The following is a 19,399-nucleotide window of genomic DNA, read 5'->3' on the forward strand; positions in this document are numbered from 1 at the left end:
TGTTTTTCAATTGACAAATTTGAGAAATAATAAAGACTGAGTATCTGTCTTACAAATACATTAAATGTATATATAGTCTTTGATTTTTTCATTTAAGATATTCTTACCTTTTTCAGAGGCATTTGGCTTTCTTCTTTTAGCAGGGTTTGTCACTAAATCTTTTACCTATCTACTAAAATACTTTTAATCATTTGATTAATAAATCTGATGGAGGGAGGAGAGGATTATGAATTATCTCAAAGATATTAATTAAGGACCCCATTTTTGTATAAATAGATTGAGGAAAGGAGGAATTATGCATTAGTTAAGCCTTTCATTGCAGAACAATTTATACCTCACAGGATTTTCATATACATTTTCTTTCTTCATACTTCTCATTACATAGGTTAGGAAATTAAGGTATTAACTGAATTGTTTGAAGCTACACAGCATTCATCCGACCTGGGATTAGAAAACAAGTCTTCCTATGAACAGCCATTGTTCTTTACAGTGTGTATACATTATAGATACCATTTTTCTTTGCAGTGTACTTTATAGGTACCATGGAAGTTATTTCTTTTGAGAAACAGTAATTAAAACACCCCCAACCCCTCAACTTGTCTACTTGTGAAAAAAAAAGTATTTAAGCCTGTCTAAATCAGATGGAATATACTGTGTTAGAATCTCCAAGCAGAATTTGTATAAATATAATGAGAAAAAATAGGCTTACAGAATTTTACCTACATTTTATCTCCTATTAGATCCCTGTCTTGCCAAGCTAATTTGATATGTATTTCAAGGTGTCCAAATTGATTGAGATGTTGTTCTACATAAGTTATAGAAGCTCTTCTACTATAATTTATTCACTCATAGGTAAACTCATGACCTTGAAGAATGGACAGAAAAATAGGTAAGGAAAGACAGTCTCAAAGAAGAAAACTGTTTCTGTTAAAAAGTATCTGCTTTCTAAACTACTTATTTGGGGATCCCTGGGTGTCTCAGCGGTTGAGCCTCGACCTTTAGCTCGGGTGTGAGTCCTAGATCAAGTCCCACATGGGGGTCCCTGCATGGAGCCTGCTTCTCTCTCTGCCTGTGTATCTGCCTCTCTCTGTGTGTCTCTCATGAATAAATAAATAAAATCTTTAAAAAAAAAACTACTTATTTTATGAATAGGTGTGGGGGTCAACTAGTTCATAATTAAGGCTTTATTCATCTTCCTGATCTGAGTTGTAACCTTACTTACTCCATCTGCATTTTATGTGAAATCTGTTTCTTCTGTCACATTCAATGATACAGGAAGTATCCTAATAAGCACTAGCATACAAATGATAAGAATAGCAGCTTTGGTATGAATTTTACAGATGGGACAGCTTGAGGGTGAAATGACTGATCCAAAATCATACAATGGGATACTTAGCTTCCAGAGTTTATGTTATCAGAAAATTCTCCCTTATGGCAAATAAAAAATTAATTTACTTGTAACATTTACCCCCTGGTCCTATTTCTGCACTCACTGAATTAACTGCTTTCTCCAAGCTCCTACATCCTGCTCGCCCTTTGTTTCCTGAGGAAATATCCCCAAACCAAGCATTTTTAGGATTTTAGATTCTTTTCTCTCTCTCTTTTCTTTTTAAAGATTTTATTTATTTATTTATTTATCTAATTTATTTGAGACACAGAGAGGCAGAGACTCAGGCAGAGAGAGAAGCAGGCTCCATGTAGGGAGCCTGACATGGGACTCAATCTGAAGGTGGAGCTAAACCGCTGAGTCACCCAGGCCACCCTCTTTTCTCTCTTTTCATTGCCCACCTATGCCTACTTGCAAAATACTTAACATGTCCCTAATACTTTTTGTCCTTCCTTCTACCACCACCTCCAGTCTCCAATCTCTTCTTTTTATTTTACTCCTTATTTTAGATAATAGAATCATCTAGTCAACCATTTATTTTAGACACCTTAGTATCATCTTTTATCTCCACCCCTGCATTATCCATCACATTGAATCAGGGGCCAGATTTTGCTAGTTTTATTATTAAAGTGTCTCTGAGACCCATTTCACTTTCCACTGCCACTGCCTCAGTTCCTATTCTCATCATCCCTTGTCAGAGCTATGATAATTAGCCAGTGTGCTGGTTTCCCTGCTTCTGTTCTCTCTATGCTACCCTATTACGTAGTCAAAAAGTTTATAATTCGATGAGAAAAATGAGATATGCACATAGTAAAAAATTAGAGAATGGGACAAGATAGAATTTATAATCCAATGGGTCACTCAGTTTCATGTGAAGTCAAGAAAAGGTAGTTACCACTCTGAAAATTTCTGGAGATGTCTGCCTGGAAATGGTTTAAAGGACAGGTGAGGTTTTGTTTTGTTTTGTTTTTGTTTTTGTTTTTGACAGGTGAGGTTTTGATATGCAGAGAGGAGTTAAAAAATGCCCTACTTTTTAATGAATGAATTAGCTAATTCATTAACAATAACAACAATAAAATAACTACCATTTAATTGAACACCTATAGCATGCTAGTTTGCAGGATAGGCATTGATACCTGTCTCCCTGGCCTTTCTGATCTGGGCTGCAGATAAGGTAACTGAGCTCTGAAATTTTAAATAGTATGCCTAGTGTCATAGTTAATTTCAGACTGGGATTTAAACTCAGGTGTGTTTGGCTTTAAAGCTCAGGGTTATTTCACTGTTTCACTAAAACTCATTCAGGTATCTCTGACAGTGTGGAAATTAGTACAGACAAGTATTATTATTAATTAATTAATTTATTTATTTATTTATAGACAAGTGGTATTAAAGGGGATTGCAAGCCCCTCTATCTGATTTTGAGGTTATTTCTATGGCACAGGGGCTTGATTCATTACCTTCATCATCTTTAATCAAGGGATATATTATAGACAGAGAAGACATTGTTACTGCCTTCCAGGAATTCTATGGGATGAGGAAGACTGGCAATACAATGTGATCAACGTTATTGTAATAATGAGAAAAGATCAGGGACTTGGTTAAGGCTAAAAGACCTGTTGCTTTATAGCCCTGCTTCTGACAGTAACTAGTTGGGTTTTTTTGTTGTTGTTACAGTAGGTTCCATGCCAAACATGGGGTTCAAACTCAGAACCCCAAGATCAAGAGTCATATGCTCTACCCACTGAGCCAGCCAGCTGCTCCCAATAGTAATTGTTTAGAAAAATCATTAAACTAATACAAGTTTTGCTTTTTTTCTTCTGTAAAACAAAAGGGTATGACTAAATAAGGGAATTTTTTTTCCTTTTTTTTTTTTTTAAGATTTTATTTATTTATGAGAGAGACAGACAGAGAGGCAGAGGGAGAAGCAGCCTCCCTGCAGGGAGCCTGATGTGAGGCTTGATTCCAGGACTCTGGGATCATGACCTGAGCCAAAGGCAGATGCTCAATGGACTGAGCCACCCAGGCACTGCTCAAATAAATAAATCTTAAAAAAAGAGAAAATGTTCTAAACTTGCTGTCTTTAATTCTTCTCTTTCCATTATCTTTTAAATTTTTTAAAAAATTTGAAAAGATTTATTTATTTTAGAGAGAGAGCATGCAAGTGGGGGGGAGGCACAGAGGGAGAGAGAATCCACAAGCAGATTCCCTGCTGAGGGCAGAGCCCTACCCAGACTCCATCCTAGGACTGTGAAATAATGACCTGAGCCAAAACTGAGGTAGCCACTTGACTGACTGAGCCACCCAGGTACTCTGTCTTCCCATAATCTTTTTTTTTTTTATTTTATTTATTTACTCATGAGAATACACACACACACAGAGAGAGAGAGGCAGAGACACAGGCAGAGGGAGAAGCAGGCTCCATGCAGGGAGCCTGACGTGGGACTCGATCCCATCTCCAGGATCACACCCCGGGCCAAAGACGGCACTAAACTGCTCAGCTACCCGGGCTGCTGTCTTCCCATAATCTTTAAAACTTAATTCAGTTAGGCTTTCATCTCTATCATTCCATAAAAGCAGCTCTTGTGGAGCAACCTAGTAGTAGCAACTTCTAAATTGTTATAAACAGAGGTCAATTCTTAATTTTCATCATTAGGGGTATTAACACAATTGCCCATTTTCTCTTCCTGGAAATATTTCTTTTGTGTCCCAAGAATACCACACTTTCCTGGTTTTCTTCCTCTGTCTTTGGTTATTCCTTCTCAAGTTCCTTTGCTGAATCTTTCTTTTTTCTCCACTTTTTAATTATTTTATTAATTAATTTTTATTTTTTAAAGTAATTTATTTTTTTAAAATTAATTAATTTTTAAAGTAAACTCTGTCCCCAACATGGGACTTGAACCCAAGACCCTGAGATCAAGAGTTGCATGCTCTATCAACTGACACATCCAGCTGCCCTTCTTTTCTCCACTTTTTATGTTGGAAAGCAACCAGGGCTCAGTTTCTTGTCCTTATCTCTTTATTTTTCTCACTCTGTTAGTGGTTTCATCTATGCTGATGGTTTTAAATACCACCTAAATAATGATACTTCCCAAATTTTATCTTCAATCCAGACTTCTCACCTTAGCTTCTGACTCATAATATCTGCCTATCCAACATCACTTGGATGTCTAATAGACATCTAAATTTAACATTTACAAATGTCAAATTCTTCAAATCTACTTGTCTTGTTTTCCTTCTTTTAGTAAATAGCACCTCTACCCTTTTTAGTTGCACAGACTGAAAACTTCAGTGTCTTTTTTGACATCCTATATGTTTACCCCTCACACTCCACATCAGAGAATCAATCTCTTTGGTTCTACTTTCAAAACATAATGAGAATCTGTTTCTCTACCTCTGCTGCTGTAACCATGGACAAAGCTGCTGTCATCTCTTGCCCTGGATTATTTAATAGCATATTCTAACTAGTCTCACTGCTTCTATTCTTGTTCCCCCTGCAGTCTACTCTCATCATAACAGTCAAGAAGGCTTCCCATTTCACTCAGAATAAAAGCTAAAAAGATTTTATAAAGACCTCAAGGGTCTTTATAAAGGATCTGGCCCCATGCCTTCTCCCTTGTCTTTCCTTATCTCTTATGATTTTCCTCATCACATTGGTCTTTTTGCTGCACATCAAACAGTCCAGTCAAGCTCCTGCCCCTAGACCTCTGGACAGGCTGGTCACTCTGATTGCCTACTCTTCTCCAAGATATATTATTTCTATTTTTTAAAAGATTATTCATTTATTTGTTCACGAGCAAAACAGAGAGAGAGAGAGAGAGGCAGAGAAATAGGCAGAGGGAGAAGCAGGCTCTATGCAGGGAGCCCGATGTGGGACTCGACCCCAGGACCCTGGGATCATGACCTAAGCCAAAGGCAGATGCTCAACCGCTGCGCCACCCAGGTGCCCATATTCTTTCTAAATTAGGCCTGTCTCGACAATGCTATTTTGCTATTTTTAAAAAAGATTTTATTTATTTATTCATGACAGACACACACAGAGAGACAGAGAGACAGAGACATAGGCAGAGGGAGAAGCAGGTTCCATGCAGGGAGCCCAACACGGGACTCAATCCCAGGACCCCAGGATCACGCCCTGGGCCGAAGGCAGGCACTAAACCGCTGAGCCACCCAAGGATCCCCAACAATGCTATTTGAAATTATAGCCCTCCTCTAACACTTCCCATTACCCTGATGTATTTATTTTTCCATAGTATTTCATATTTTATAAATTACTGCATCATTCTAATATCACGTTCTAAATAGCTCTGTAATTATTTACTATATGTATTTTTTCTTTTTTTTCCTAAGATTTTATTTATTTATTCATGAGAGACACAGAGAGAGAGAGAGGCAGAGGGAGAAGCAGGCTCCATGAAGGGAGCTTGACGTGGGACTTGATCCTGGGTCTCCAGGATCAGGCCCTGGGCTGAAGGTGGCGCTAAACCACTGAGCCACCTAGGCTGCCCTATTTTTTTTCTTTTGTTAAGATTTTATTTATTCATGAGAGACGTAGAGAGAGAGAGAGAAAGAGGCAGAAACATAGGCAGAGGGAGAGGCAGGCTCCCCGCAGGGAGCCCTATGTGGGACTCAATCCCAATCCCAGGATCCCACCTTGAGCTGAATGCAGACATTCAGCCGCTGAGCCACTCAGGCGTCCCTTATTATATGTATTGTATATTGTCTCTTTCTTACTGAAATGTAAGGTATATAATCACAGAGATGGAAACTACAGCATAAGGAATATAGTCAATAATATTGTAGTAACATTATATGGTGACTACCCTCATTGAGGTGAGCAATGACTAATGTGTAGATTTTTTTTTTTTTTTAAGATTTTATTTATTGACAGAGGGCACACAAGCAAGGGGAGCAGCAGGCTTAGGGAGAGGGAGAAGCAAACTCTTCACGGATCAGGGGCCCCACATGGGGCTTGATCCCAGGACCCTGGGATCCTGACCTGAGCCAAAGGCAAATGCTTAACTGACTGAGCCACTCAGGTGTACCTGGGTGCTATTTTGCTTTTGTTTTTTTTTTTTTTTTTAGATTTTCTTCTTAAGTAATCTCTACACCATATATGGGGCTCAAACTTACAACCTTGAGATCAAGAGTCGACTGAGGCAGCCAAGCGCCCCTCATGTGTAGAATTGTGGAATCACTATATTGTACACCCAAAACTAAAATAACATTACATGTCAATTATCCTTCAATGACTAAAACAAAAAACCTTATAAGCTAGATGAGAATAGCAACTTTTATGTCTTGTTCGCTGCTGGATTTTCAGTACCTCAAACAGTGTTTACACGTTTTAGGCACTCTATACTTGATGGAAGGAGGGAGGGAAGGAAGGAAGGAAGGAAGGAAGGAAGGAAGGAAGGAAGGCAGGCGAGAAGGAAGGAGGGAAAGAAGGAATTGAGTGTAAATAACAAAAATGGTATCTGAGCTTCAACTTCCTGTGAACAGTGGTAAGTATCTGAGAGAATGGATATGACAGCTCTTCGGAAATCATGGAGCAATAATCAGATTAAGATATTATTGGTAGTAATAATTAATGTTATTGTCTTATCAGTCTGCCTTGTAACCTTTAGGACTTTCCCTATACGTGCCTATACATGATTTTTTTTAAATAATTTTTTTGAATAATTTTATTTATTTATTCATGAGAGACACAGAGAGATAGAGAGACCCGAGACATAGACAGAGGGAGAAGCAGGCTCCGTGCAGTGAGCCTGATGTGAGACTGGATCCTGGGACTCCAGGATCACACCCTGAGCCGAAGGCAGATGCGTAACCACTGAGCTACCCAGGCGTCCCCCTATACATGATTATTGAGTAAATCTAGATATTTGGTCTTATGAGACTAGTACTTACATTTATTTAGACAGCCTCTTGAGATTAAATTCCATACATTCATTTGACTAACAATATCCATTTATATTTCCTTAGCTCTTAATACAGCTTTTTTTGCTCATCCTCCATTATACCCCTACTTCATGTGGAATAGTTGTTTCCAAATATCCTTTGTGCATGTGTGTCCTGCTGGCCATCTTGTGTGTACATGTGTACACACATAAAAGTATGTATACATGCTGTATATGCTATGCTCTCCAATCTGGATCTCTGGGCGAGCATCAGTCAGATTGGCTAGAAAGAAGTTGTTTTTATGAGGTTCTAAGACCAGCCAGAAGGTTCAGATGAGCCAGATAATGGGGGTGGTAAGGTAGGGAGCAGGAGGAACCAGAGATGGGCATTGTAGATAGGATGATAGGAATTTTTAAAGAATTTTGTTTTTCTTGTTTTCTGTTTCTTTCAAGAAGCTTGAAAATTGCACAATGGCAGCTTGTTCTACCTGAGTTCTTTGTCATTCTCCCTACTATGAGCCACATATAGGAGCCATAATAGAGAGACAGGGAAAGAGCTTAGAAGGTGTCTTTTCCTGGAATATTTTGGAAAATCGAACTTTTATTTTCTTTTTAGCCTTTAGAAGAAAATAGATTATACTAATTATCCCAGATTATGAAATTTGTGCTGGAAAATGTTTCACCAAATGATAGGGGTAGTTGTCATATGTAAAACTTTAAGAACCTCTCTATAATTCTATCAGCCAAAGAGCAGTAGTACTTGATGGCATCTTGGACTGCCTTGGACTTTCTCTGGTTTGGTTATCTGAAGTATTTTATTGCCAGCCTGTTTTTGTGAAGCTGTACTTGTACTGGCTGTGATTAGCTGCCTCCGGGATTTAGCCAGTTTAGCTGATTGAATAGGCATCTTCTCCCTGTCTTCCCACTTCATGTTTTCTTGTGCCAGAAAGTATACTCTCTCAGAGAGGACTACCTTCGCAGACATATTTTATAAGTCTTTGTCTCTCTAGAAGTCTAATATTCTAGCATGAATCTGAAAGATGTTATGTTAGAGTATTACGAAATGTGAATGTGTCAAAACTCTGAAACGAGGTGTGATCAGAAAAAGATTTTTCCTTTTTTTTTTTTTTTTTTTTTTTAAATTTTTATTTATTTATGATAGTCACACAGAGAGAAAGAGAGAGAGGCAGAGACACAGGCAGAGGGAGAAGCAGGCTCCACGCACCAGGAGCCCGATGTGGGATTCGATCCCGGGTCTCCAGGATCGCGCCCTGGGCCAAAGGCAGGCGCCAAACCGCTGCGCCACCCAGGGATCCCTTTTTTTTTTTTTTTTTTTTTTTTTAATTTTTATTTAAGAAAAAGATTTTTCAGGGATCCCTGGGTGGCGCAGGGGTTTGGAGCCTGCCTTTGGCCCAGGGCGCGATCCTGGAGACCCGGGATTGAATCCCACGTCGGGCTCCCAGTGCATGGAGCCTGCTTTTCCCTCTGCCTGTGTTTCTGCCTCTCTCACTTTCTCTCTCTGTGACTATCATAAATAAATAAACATTTAAAAAAAAAAAAAAGATTTTTCAGGGTATGAATTAGAAAAAAATTTCTGTGATTTTGGAATCAAAAGAGATCTTGATTCCAATTCTCTTTTCTTCACCTGCATAATAGGTAATCTCACAGAGTTGTTTTGAGGATTGAATGAACTAATATGTGTAAAAATAGATATAACCAATTACTTAGACACATGATAAATGGTAGGTGTTTGCTGATGATGGTGATAGTACATTATGATGCTGATATATTTTATTGCTGAAGCAATAGCTTAGCTACTTGGCAATAGCTATAGTAAGAATGAACTACACAGTTAAAAGTACTAGGTTAGAGGGGTATCTGACTGGCTCAGTCGGTAGAGCATACAACTCTTGGTCTCAGGGTTGCAAGTTATCTCAGAGTTGCAAGTTTGAGTCCCATACTAGGTATAACGATTATTTAAAAATAAAATCCAAAAAGAAAAGTACTAGATTCAATGGTAGTAGTTGATAATTTCTACTTCTGATAATCATTGTGCCTTATTATAGAGTGAGGAACAATTTCTGGACTATCCAGTTTAAAGTTATATTTTATTTATTTATTTATTTATTTATTTATTTATTTTAAGTTTATTATTATTAGTTTTAGTAATCTCCACACCCAACATGGGGCTTGAACTCACAACCCCAAGATCAAGAGTTGAATGCTCTTCTGACTGATCCAGCCAGAATGCCCATTTGCTGTACATCTAATATGAGGACAAATGGGTAATTATATCTATGAAAGCTTTATGTACTTTGTAGAGTTATAAAATGTTGAAGGAAATCATGGTGAGAAAAAGCTCCAACTCTAAACTCTCTCCACACAGTCCAGGGAAGGAATTCTCCAGAGCCAGGCTGGCATTGGAGAAAAGGAGAGAAGCGAAGTTTGGGTTATGAAAGAAGAGGGTACCTCCCAAGGTGTTTAGGAAAGAGAGAGACATTTGAAAGTCAGAAAATTCACATTAAGGGGATCCCTGAGTGGCTCAGCGGTTTGGCTCCTGCCTTTGGTCCAGGGTGTGATTCTGGAGTCCCGGGATCAAGTCCCACATCCGGCTCCTTGCATGGAGTCTACTTCTCCCTTTGCCTGTGTCTCTGCCTGTCTCTCTCTCTCTCTCTCTGTCTCTCATGAATAAATAGATAAAAATCTTAAAAAAAAAAGAAAATTCACATTAAGAAGCCAGGGAGGGGCACCTGGCTGGCTCAGTTGGTAGAGCATGTGGTTCTTTTTTTTTTTTTTTTTTTTATAGATTTTATTTATTTATTCATGAGAGAGAGGGAGAGAGAGGCAGAGACACAGGCAGAGGGAGAAGCAGGCTCCATGCAGGGAGCCTGACGTGGGACTCGATCCCGGCTCTCTAGGATCAGGCCCCGGGCTGAAGGCAGCGCCGAACCATTGCACTACCCGGGCTGCCTGAGCATGTGGTTCTTGATCTTGAAGTTTTTTGAGCCCCAAAATGGATGTTGAGATTACTTAAAAATAAGATCTTTAAAAAAAAAAAAAAAAAAGGAGGAAAAAGCAGCAGCCAGGGATCACAGGGCTATGCCCTTACTAGGTAGGTATTAAATTCCTGGAGAAAGAGGATAATGAAGAGGAAAATACAGTTTTTCAAGGTATATATGGGAAGACTTCACCTAGACACTGAAGGAGGTGAAGCTCTAAACCTTAGTTTTTAATCTATTAGACTGTGAACATATGATCCCCAACTATGGAAAAACATACAAGAAAAAATATTTTGGAAGAAACACACCAAGTGTATTAGCCCTTTCCTTAATTGGTAGGATTATGGGTAATTAATGTTCTTTTAAAGTTTTTTTTTTAGTCATTACCATATTTTACAATAAAATATTTTAAAATTTCATTTAAAAATATTTCAGCAAGTCTGTATTTAAAACCTATCACCCATCCATAGGAAGCTACTGTGTTAATGGTATCTATTACTTTATAAGCACTCACTCATATGCCTGGGGAATATGCAAACAGCTTTTTAAGTATTTCGTTATTTAACCCTCATACTAAGCCTATGAAGTATATATATTGTTATTCCATTTTGGCAATGAAGACACTGAGGTACAGAGATCAAGTAACTTATTTTAGGTCATGTACCTAACAGGTAGTGACATCAGGATTTGAATCCAGGAAGAGGTTCTGTGTATATATCCAGAGATTTCTGTGTATATTACCACTATATACAGTGCTTTGATCTATATACACATTGAGACAATTGGCAGCTCTCTGCTTTGGGTTTGCTTTTAGGTATGCCACACAAAACATCTATTTAGTAGTTTCTAGCTTATTTTAACTTCAAAAGTCTTCAGATGCTCTGATAACATATTTGTTTTTCTTAGAATTCTTATGAAAAAAGAGTAGTTCATTAGGAAGGTAAACTAGAGAACTGAATTCAAATATATACATAAAAGTTTGTATTTGTTTTTAAGCAAACAATCTGAAATGTGCTACAAAATAATTTTTTATGCCATTAATGTAGCTTTTGCTTTTTTATTTTTTTACATTTAAAAATATTTTTAAAAAGATTTATTTTAGGGACCCCTGGGTGGCTCAATGGTTGAGCGTCTGCCTTTGGCTCAGGTGGTGATCCTGGGGTCCTGGGATTGAGTCCTGCATCAGGCTCACCGCAGGGAGCCTCCTTCTTCCTCTGCCTGTGTCTCTGCCTCTCCCTGTGTCTCTCGTGAATAAATACATAAAATTTAAATAAATATATTTTAAAAAGATTTATTTGCGAGAAAGAGAGAAAGCACACCAGGGGAGGGGTAGAGGTAAAGGGAGAATCCCAAGCAGACTCCCTGAATTCAAGGAGCCTGAATTCAATTGACTGAGCCACCTAGGTACCCTGTAGCTTTTGCTTTTTTTTTTTTTTTTTAAGAATTGTTTTATTTATTAATTTTTAAAGTTTATTTATTTGTATTAATCTCTACACCTAACATGGGGCTTGAACCAGAGATTAAGAGTTGCTCCACCTACTGAGCCAGCTGGGTGCCCATGTAGCTTTTGCTTTTTAAGCCACTGTATCCTAGAGCTGGGTGTTTAGCTACCATTGACTGAGTGTTTTTAGAAATAATTGCAAAGAAGCAGAAAATATGAATGGATATTTTTTCTTCAGTTAATGCAACCAGTGCAACCAGTTAGGAAACATGCTAGTTGGAAAGTAGATCAAGGGTGTAGTTTTTTTTGGTTTTTGTTTTTCAGTGAGCTCTACACTCAATGTGGAGCTTGAACACACTACCCAGAGATCAGGAGTCCCATGTTCTACCGAGTGAGCCATCCAGGTCCCCCATGATGTAGAATATCCTTCTGTAATTCTCTAGCTAAGGGTTTTCAGACCTGATAAAGTCCAGGCCAGTGGTTGATCTGGACATTCATGAGTTCCCTCTTCATTTCCCTCCCATCATCTTCCCCAGTCCTAGGATCTTTACTAACAGGGAACTCACACTTTCCAGAAACAGCCCTTCTGTTTTAGGACTGCTGTCGGTAACTTTTCCTGATGTTGAATAGAGACTAATCTTCTGGTAGCTTTGTATTTGTCCTGCAAATGATTGAAGGAGCAATTTTAATAGATCTGAAACAGGTTTTAGTCTATTTTTGTTGTGTGTGATGGCAGAAGTGAAAGCTCAATATGCTCTAAGTCATCATGGATATATTAAATTACTGTTCCTTATATAATACCTTTGTTTTTCAAAGTGCTTTCTGTATAGTACGTTGTATTTTGTCTTAGCCTGTCATCCAAGAGGGGGCTGGAATAATTCACACACACACACACACACACACACACACACACACCCCTAATCCTTACAAGGTAGAGTTTATTATTTCCTTTTTACAGATAAGGAAACTGAAATTAAATAACTTCAAAATCACCCAGCCAGAAAATAGCTACATTGGCATCTAGATCTCAGAGTTTGCAAAGGATTAAAGCCTGGACTTTGAATCCTTGGACTTTTCGCTGTAATATGCTGAATGTCTGATCACGTGGAGTATCTTGTGGTAGCCAGAAGATAAGGGACCTGCGAAGGTCACAGAAATTGTTTTGGAGCTGGAATCAGTCTTGCAATCTCTTGGTTTTGTTTCTACTTGCTTGTGTAGTCTAATGGATGTTAATTGGCTTGAAGGTACACATTTGGCTCATTTTTCCCCCCAAAGTGCTTGTAGACAGAGGTGCCTGTTTGATCCTTTGATTTGAAAAGAACCTGTTAGTATCTTTAGGGCAGTATGGATGGCAAACTGCTCCAAAATTGGACTATGCCTCTATTTTGAGATAATTCCACTATAGGATTTACAGTTTGATTGCTTTAAGACATAGTATAAAACCCAGTTCTTTCCATAAGCCTGACCAATTCTGAGAGAGCCCAGTGCTGAGACAAGAGAATATAGTAATTTCCCTGGAGGATTAGGGAGAGTGTGTAGGTACCAGGATACCTAGAACCATCTGCAAGTGGACAGGATTTTTGCTATTTTAACAATAAAGTCAAATTTAATTGATAAATGGAATCAGGAGTAATATTCAAAATCAAAGGCCTTTATTTTCTAAAGCACTCTATAGTCCAAACTCCCCAGAGATGGTTTAAGTATACCTCAAAACCCAAATCTTCTATCCCTAACAGGACAGAAATAAAGCGCAGTTGTCTCAGCTCTCTTTTCTTTCAGGCTCACCTGCTCACACTTCAGAACTTTTTAAATTCTCAGACTTTATACCAATGGCAGACTCCAGCTCCACTCATCCAAAGCTTTCCATTTTGGTCAGTTTACATTCCTCTGAGGCAACTGCCATCAGAAGGCTAGGTATTGTGAGCTCACACAGGGATGTGGGGGAGGGGTGGGCTGGCTTGTGGGGATTCCCCTGTCTAGGAGGGGGTCACTCCACTTCAAACAAATCTGCATCACACTGAGGGTTTCCACCCCTTTTTCTATGTCAATGATTCCCATTTGTCCCTAGCGCCTAGGGTTTTGGGTCCTGGTGAGCCATTCTCATGTTATCTTCCTTTTGTTTTTAGGCTGAATTCAGCCTTCACTGCAATTATCATTGACTCTGTACCTTTTAGTTTGGTGGTGAATGCTGAAGTTTTGCTTGCCTTTCAGTTGCTGTCATTCAAGCCCTTTATAAAGAACAGGGGGTTGAAACATCAATTCCTTGATCTGTTTCTGGCTGGCTGAGAAAAATCTTAGTGTTGGAGAAAGTGTCATTTTTTAAAAAAAGATTCATTCATTCATTCATGAGATACAGAGACACAGGCAGAGGGAGAAGCAGGCTCCATGCAGGGAGCCTGATGTGGGACTCGATCCTGGGTCTCCAGGATCAGGCCCTTGGCTAAAGGCATCGCTCAAACCGCTGAGCCACCTGGGCTGCCCTGGAGAAGGTTTCAGAGTCCAAATTTCTCTTTGAATTTTCTTGGTGACAGGAAAGAGTGGGTGGGAAAAAAAAGAGCAGCTCTGCCTGTGTTTTTGAGTCCCTTATCTCTTAAATCTCTCTGAGGATCTCTCTGTCCTCAGAAAAACACACTTGTAGAGGGTAAGAGACCTTCTGATACCCATGGATGTACTGTCTCCAAATTAGGAACCCTGCCTGCTCTAGTGTCCTACTGGAGTCCTACGGGTTCTGTCTACTATGTAGGGATAGGTGGTGAATGTGGCTTTTCAAAAGCAGTAGACCAATTTCCTCTCAATTTTTCATAATTCCCATAAACACCTTTAGCCTCCTCTGTTTGAAATTCTGGGAACACTCTACACCATGGCATGAAAAGACATATTAATTCCCAAGTTGCTATCCTAGGTCCTTAGAACTTTTAACATCAACACTGTTATTTTTATAACCTTTCTAGGAGAAATGAAGCTCTGAAATTCTCCATCCATTGCAGGTGGCAATAAAGTGACCTCTAGTGGACTTTCCTGGTAGTTCCCAGGAAATTCTGGAATAAGGAGCTGGTAGAGGTATAGACCACTGAAATGAGATAAACTGTTCAGCTGCCCTGGTGCCCTGAAATTCAGTTCAGTGTGCGGTAAGCTTCAATAGCAAGGCTGGGACAGGTGAGGGAGGCACTTTTGGATGAAGCATGATACATCACTGGTAAAAGTGGCTGCAACAGTTCTCTGGAACTAACATTTCTCGAGAGAAGGACTGAGGACTGAGATAGGGCTTTCCTTACTTCATTGTGGGGGCCATTCACAGTGTTGTGGGTTTTTTTTTTAAAGATTTTATTTATTCTATTCATGAGAGACATGAAGAGAGAGGCAGAGACACAGGCAGAGGGAGGAGAAGCAGGCTCCATGCAGGGAGCCCAATGTGGGACTCCATCCTGGGACCCCTGGATCAGGCCCTGAGCCAAAGGCGCATGCTCAACCGCTGAGCCACCCAGGAGTCCCTACAGTGTGGTATTTTTTTTTTTAAGATTTTATTTATTCATGAGACACACACACACACACACACACACACACACACACACAGGCAGGCAGACAGAGGAGAAGCAGGCTCCATGGAGGGAGCCCAATGCAGGACTCGATCCTGGGACTCCAGATCATGCCCTGGGTGGAAGGCAGGCACCAAACTGCTGAACCACCCAGAGATCTCCTTGTGTGGTATTTTTGAATGACAGTCTTGTCTACAGAGTCATGGTCATCAAATGTTACAAAAGCAAAGCATCTCTTGTTGCCACTGCCTCATTTGGTCATGATGTCAGTCACTTCAGTTTTCCCATACGGTTCAAAATAAGGCCTCTGGAGTGGTTAGTGTTTGGATCTCTCATTACCACACAGTCCATAAGCGTTCCCCACTGCTCAGAATGGCTCCTCAGACTCTCATCGGTCGTTGCAAATCTCAAACCTCCACAGAAGAACTTCCACGGCTGTTCATACTCTTTGGGATATTTTGACTTAGACATAACCATGGTGGGAAGGGAGATTTTATTTTATTTATAATTTTTTAAAAAATTTATTTATTTGAGAGAGCAAGAGAGTGCACAAGCAGAGGGAGTGGCAGAGGGAGTGGCAGAGGGAGTGGGAGGCTCTCTGCTGAGCAGGGAGCCCAACTCAGAGGCCCCATCTCAGGACCCTGGGATCATGACCTGAGCCCAAAGCAGATGCTTAACCAACTCAGCCATCCTAGCTCCACCTCCCCCACCCCGCCCCCAGGGGAGACTTTAATGATGCTTACTCAGCAGTGTCCATGGGCAGAAAGCTTTATGTTCTGTTTTGAGTCCTGGGACTTTTTTGTTGGAAGGAAAAAAAAGGAACATTTTATTTATTTTTAAAAGAATTTAAAAAATCTTAATACAGTTCAAATCAGTGGGCCAGGTTCATTTCAGCTCCTTAACTGCTAAACCTGGGGGCAGGGACTTTTCAGTTTCTCTGCCTTTTCTTTGTGATAACCAAGGTATAAAGATATCTGCTGCATGAACTTTACTGGCTCCTTTACTGGCTCTAGGTCATGCTTCTACCCACTGGACCTGCACTGATCTTGGTTACCTGGCTTGCTACTTGGAACTCTTCAAGAACATTTATTTGGACTTACCTTTCAGCAAGTAACCTACTCTTGGATGTTTTAGGGAGAATACCCTGCCCCAGCTCTTATCCATGAAGACCCAAATCCTGGCAGCAGCTGGCCCACTCTTATACTGGGAAATAGCTGGTTTGGACATTTGGTTTGGGCCTTTTGTCTAATAATAATCCCTCCTGCCCTTGCCTCCTCTAACGTGGTATTTAGTCTTGTACTTGTGAGCATTTTTCTCAAGTCACTACCCCCTGACTTTGGTCCCATGTTTAACGCCTAGGTCTCATCTAACTCTGTAGGACTCAGGTTTCCTTAGTTAGTCCTGACCTTGTTGGAACACTGTTATGATGGGATTTATATCATGCCTCAGGATAAAGTGATTATAGATTAATAATGAGAATGTTTTCTCAAAGGAATAGGAAAACTCAATACCTAATATTCTTTTGATTAGCATTTAAAGATGCTGTTAAACCAAATTCTATTATGCATTTAAATTCAAATGCCTTTTTCTAAAGTTTAATACAAGAATACAAAGGTGTATTCTAAGTACATATAAAAAATTCAAAGTCTATTTAATAGTTAGAAAAAGACAAGTTGGGACACCTGGGTGGCTCAGTGGTTGAGCATCTGCCTTCGGCTCAGGTCATGATCCTGGGATCCGGGATCAAGTCCCACACTGGGCTCCCTGTGAGGAGCCTGCTTCTCCCTTTGCCTGTGTCTCTGCTTCTCTCTCTCAGTCTGTGTCTCTCATGAATAAATAAATCTTAAAAAAAAAAAAGAAAAAACAAGTTATGTATGAATTTCTGGTTGTGCTAAGTTATTATAAACATTTGCCTGCCTGCAGAATTATCTCACTTATCTTTCTAGCTGCAGCAAAACCCTTCCAGAGAACCATGTGTACAGCTGTGCCCATTCATGATCTTAACAATAGGACTTAATGATCCTGTTTAGTAAATAACAGCTCATATGGCACTCATAACATGTATGGGCTATAAAGCTGACATCCAAGAGGAATTCAGAGGTTAGTGGGTATGCATGGTTTGGTGAAGAACAGCACTTGACAAAACACTTTAAATTCAGTAGTGGTAGAAGAAGGCTATTTGAGAATTAAGTTCAACAGGAGTATAAAAACTGGTTTAGTTTTACCCTTATTGGGTGAATCTAAGGTATAAAATTCCATGTTCTGGCATGAAAGAAATTATTTTTGTAGTAAATAAATCTACCTATAAAGTGAACCGGGACTATTTTTTTTTTTAAGTGGCAAGATGATTTCTAATTTCCCAACAAAAATGAAAAGGGAAAAAAAAATAAAGAAGAGAACTTGATGGTTCAGTTGGTGGAACATGTGACTTGATCTCGAGGTTGTGAATTCAAACCCCACGATGGCCATAGAGCTTATATAAAAAAGTAAAGTAAAAGGAAAATGAAGGGCAGCCTGGGTAGCTCAGTGGTTTAGCACCTGCTTTTGGTCTAGGGAGTGATCCTGGAGACCTGGGTTCAAGTCTCTTGTTGGACTCCCTTTCTCTCTTTCTCTCTCTGTCTCTCAAGAATAAAGAAATAAAAATATTAAAAGGAAAATGAAGAAAAGGTCTTAAGAGTGGAATAGCAATATTTTCCCACTTATATTGAAGATTTGAAACACTTTTTACTTTTCCCATGGAAGCACTTTACATTAGTGCCTTTTGCCATCAGGGGGTGCTCTGGGATAATACTTTTCCACAAAGCAGCTATCTTTTCTGCTCTGCTATCTGAAATAAAAGCAAACATTTACATTTGTTAATTCTATTTTGCATCCAGATTCATTAACCTTCAAAAAGTGTCAGTGTAAATTTAAAAGGTGAAAGGAATATTGAAAACTGTTGAGAGAGGAGAGAGAGAGAGAGAGAGAGAGAGAGAGAGAGAGAGAGAGAGGCAGAGACACAGGCAGAGGGAGAAGCAGGCTCCGTGCAGGGAGCCTGATGCGGGACTTGATCCCAGGACCCCAGGATCAAGCCCTGAGCCAAAGGCAGACGCTCAACGGCTGAACCACCCAAGTATCCCAGTTTTTGTTTTGTTTTGTTTGTAGCATTGTTTTCACTATGTCTTTGGCCAATGCTGCAAGATGTGCTATAGTTGAAATTGCTTTCTTTCTAAGTTGTATCAGTGTTTTTGTAAGTAATTTATTCTTACGGCAGAGAGTTAGGGGGACGCCTGGGTGGCTCAGTGATTGGGTGTTGCCTTTGGCTCAGGGCGTGATCCGGGACTCCGGACTCTGCAGAATCGAGTCCCACATTGCTTCCTGTGGGGAACCTGCTTCTCCCTTTGCCTGTGTCTCTACCTCTCTCTCTGTGTCTCTCACGAATAAATAAATAAAATCTTAAAAAAAAAAAAAAAGCAGAGAGTTAAGAACCAAGACTTCCACAATAGTTTTACCGTCACCCCTGCCACATTTATTGATCAGTTCTTAGGTTCTATTCTTGCCTCCCTACGATTGGTGGGGTGGAGGTTGAGGCAATGGGGAGGAAACTCAATTCTGTTTTTATGGACTAGAAGAGAGAGTGAGAGGCAATCACAGCATCTATTCCAAACACAGAATGCTAACTAGTCAAGGTCACCAACAGGACATTTGGAGAGATAGCTACAACATCTGGTGGCCAGAACAGAGGGTCTTCCCTCTTTTGGTCTAAATAACTCATAGGGTTCTACTGCAAATGTCTGTTCTGTTGGCTCCTTCCTGCCTGGGTGGCAAATGGCCTTGATATACAGCAGAAGGATAGAGAGAAATGTTACATCTTTGGTTATGAAAGATTATATAGTTCTTAAACTCATCTGCTTAGGCAAAAGTAGGTAAGCCTTCTTTAGTCATCTTTATGATCATTTAACTCTCTATATGCAAAAGGGAAATATAGTTGAGGGTTTATATAATATAACTTGGGAGATTTTATTTGAGAATAATGTCTAGACATCAGTCTTTGGTGCATTCTTTATGCACTGCATTAATTTTTTTTAAAAAGATATATTCATATCAATATATTTTGAAAATACATTTTCCTTAAATATGTTTCAGGTTCTACTTCCCAA

The 19,399-nt window shown here is 39.5% G+C and overlaps 1 protein-coding gene across 5 annotated transcripts in view; it reads right to left on the reverse strand.

Annotated features, from left to right (window-relative positions):
• Window positions 1-13,653, reverse strand: part of USP44 (ubiquitin specific peptidase 44) — a 53,286-nt gene extending 39,633 nt beyond the window's left edge. For 3 of the 5 annotated variants that reach the window (XM_077845864.1, XM_077845865.1, XM_077845862.1), the window contains exons 1-2: window positions 13,510-13,653; window positions 12,291-12,385 (exon numbers count right to left, since the gene is read on the reverse strand). The gene's annotated coding sequence lies outside the window, so the exon portion shown is untranslated. The remainder of the gene's footprint in view (window positions 1-12,290; window positions 12,386-13,509) is intronic. The other 2 variants (XM_077845868.1, XM_077845871.1) reach the window with 2 other exon arrangements.
• Between the last annotated feature and the right edge of the window lie 5,746 nt (window positions 13,654-19,399).

The sequence above is a fragment of the Canis aureus genome, chromosome 13 (genome assembly GCF_053574225.1).
Source record: "Canis aureus isolate CA01 chromosome 13, VMU_Caureus_v.1.0, whole genome shotgun sequence".
Lineage (NCBI taxonomy): Eukaryota > Metazoa > Chordata > Mammalia > Carnivora > Canidae > Canis > Canis aureus.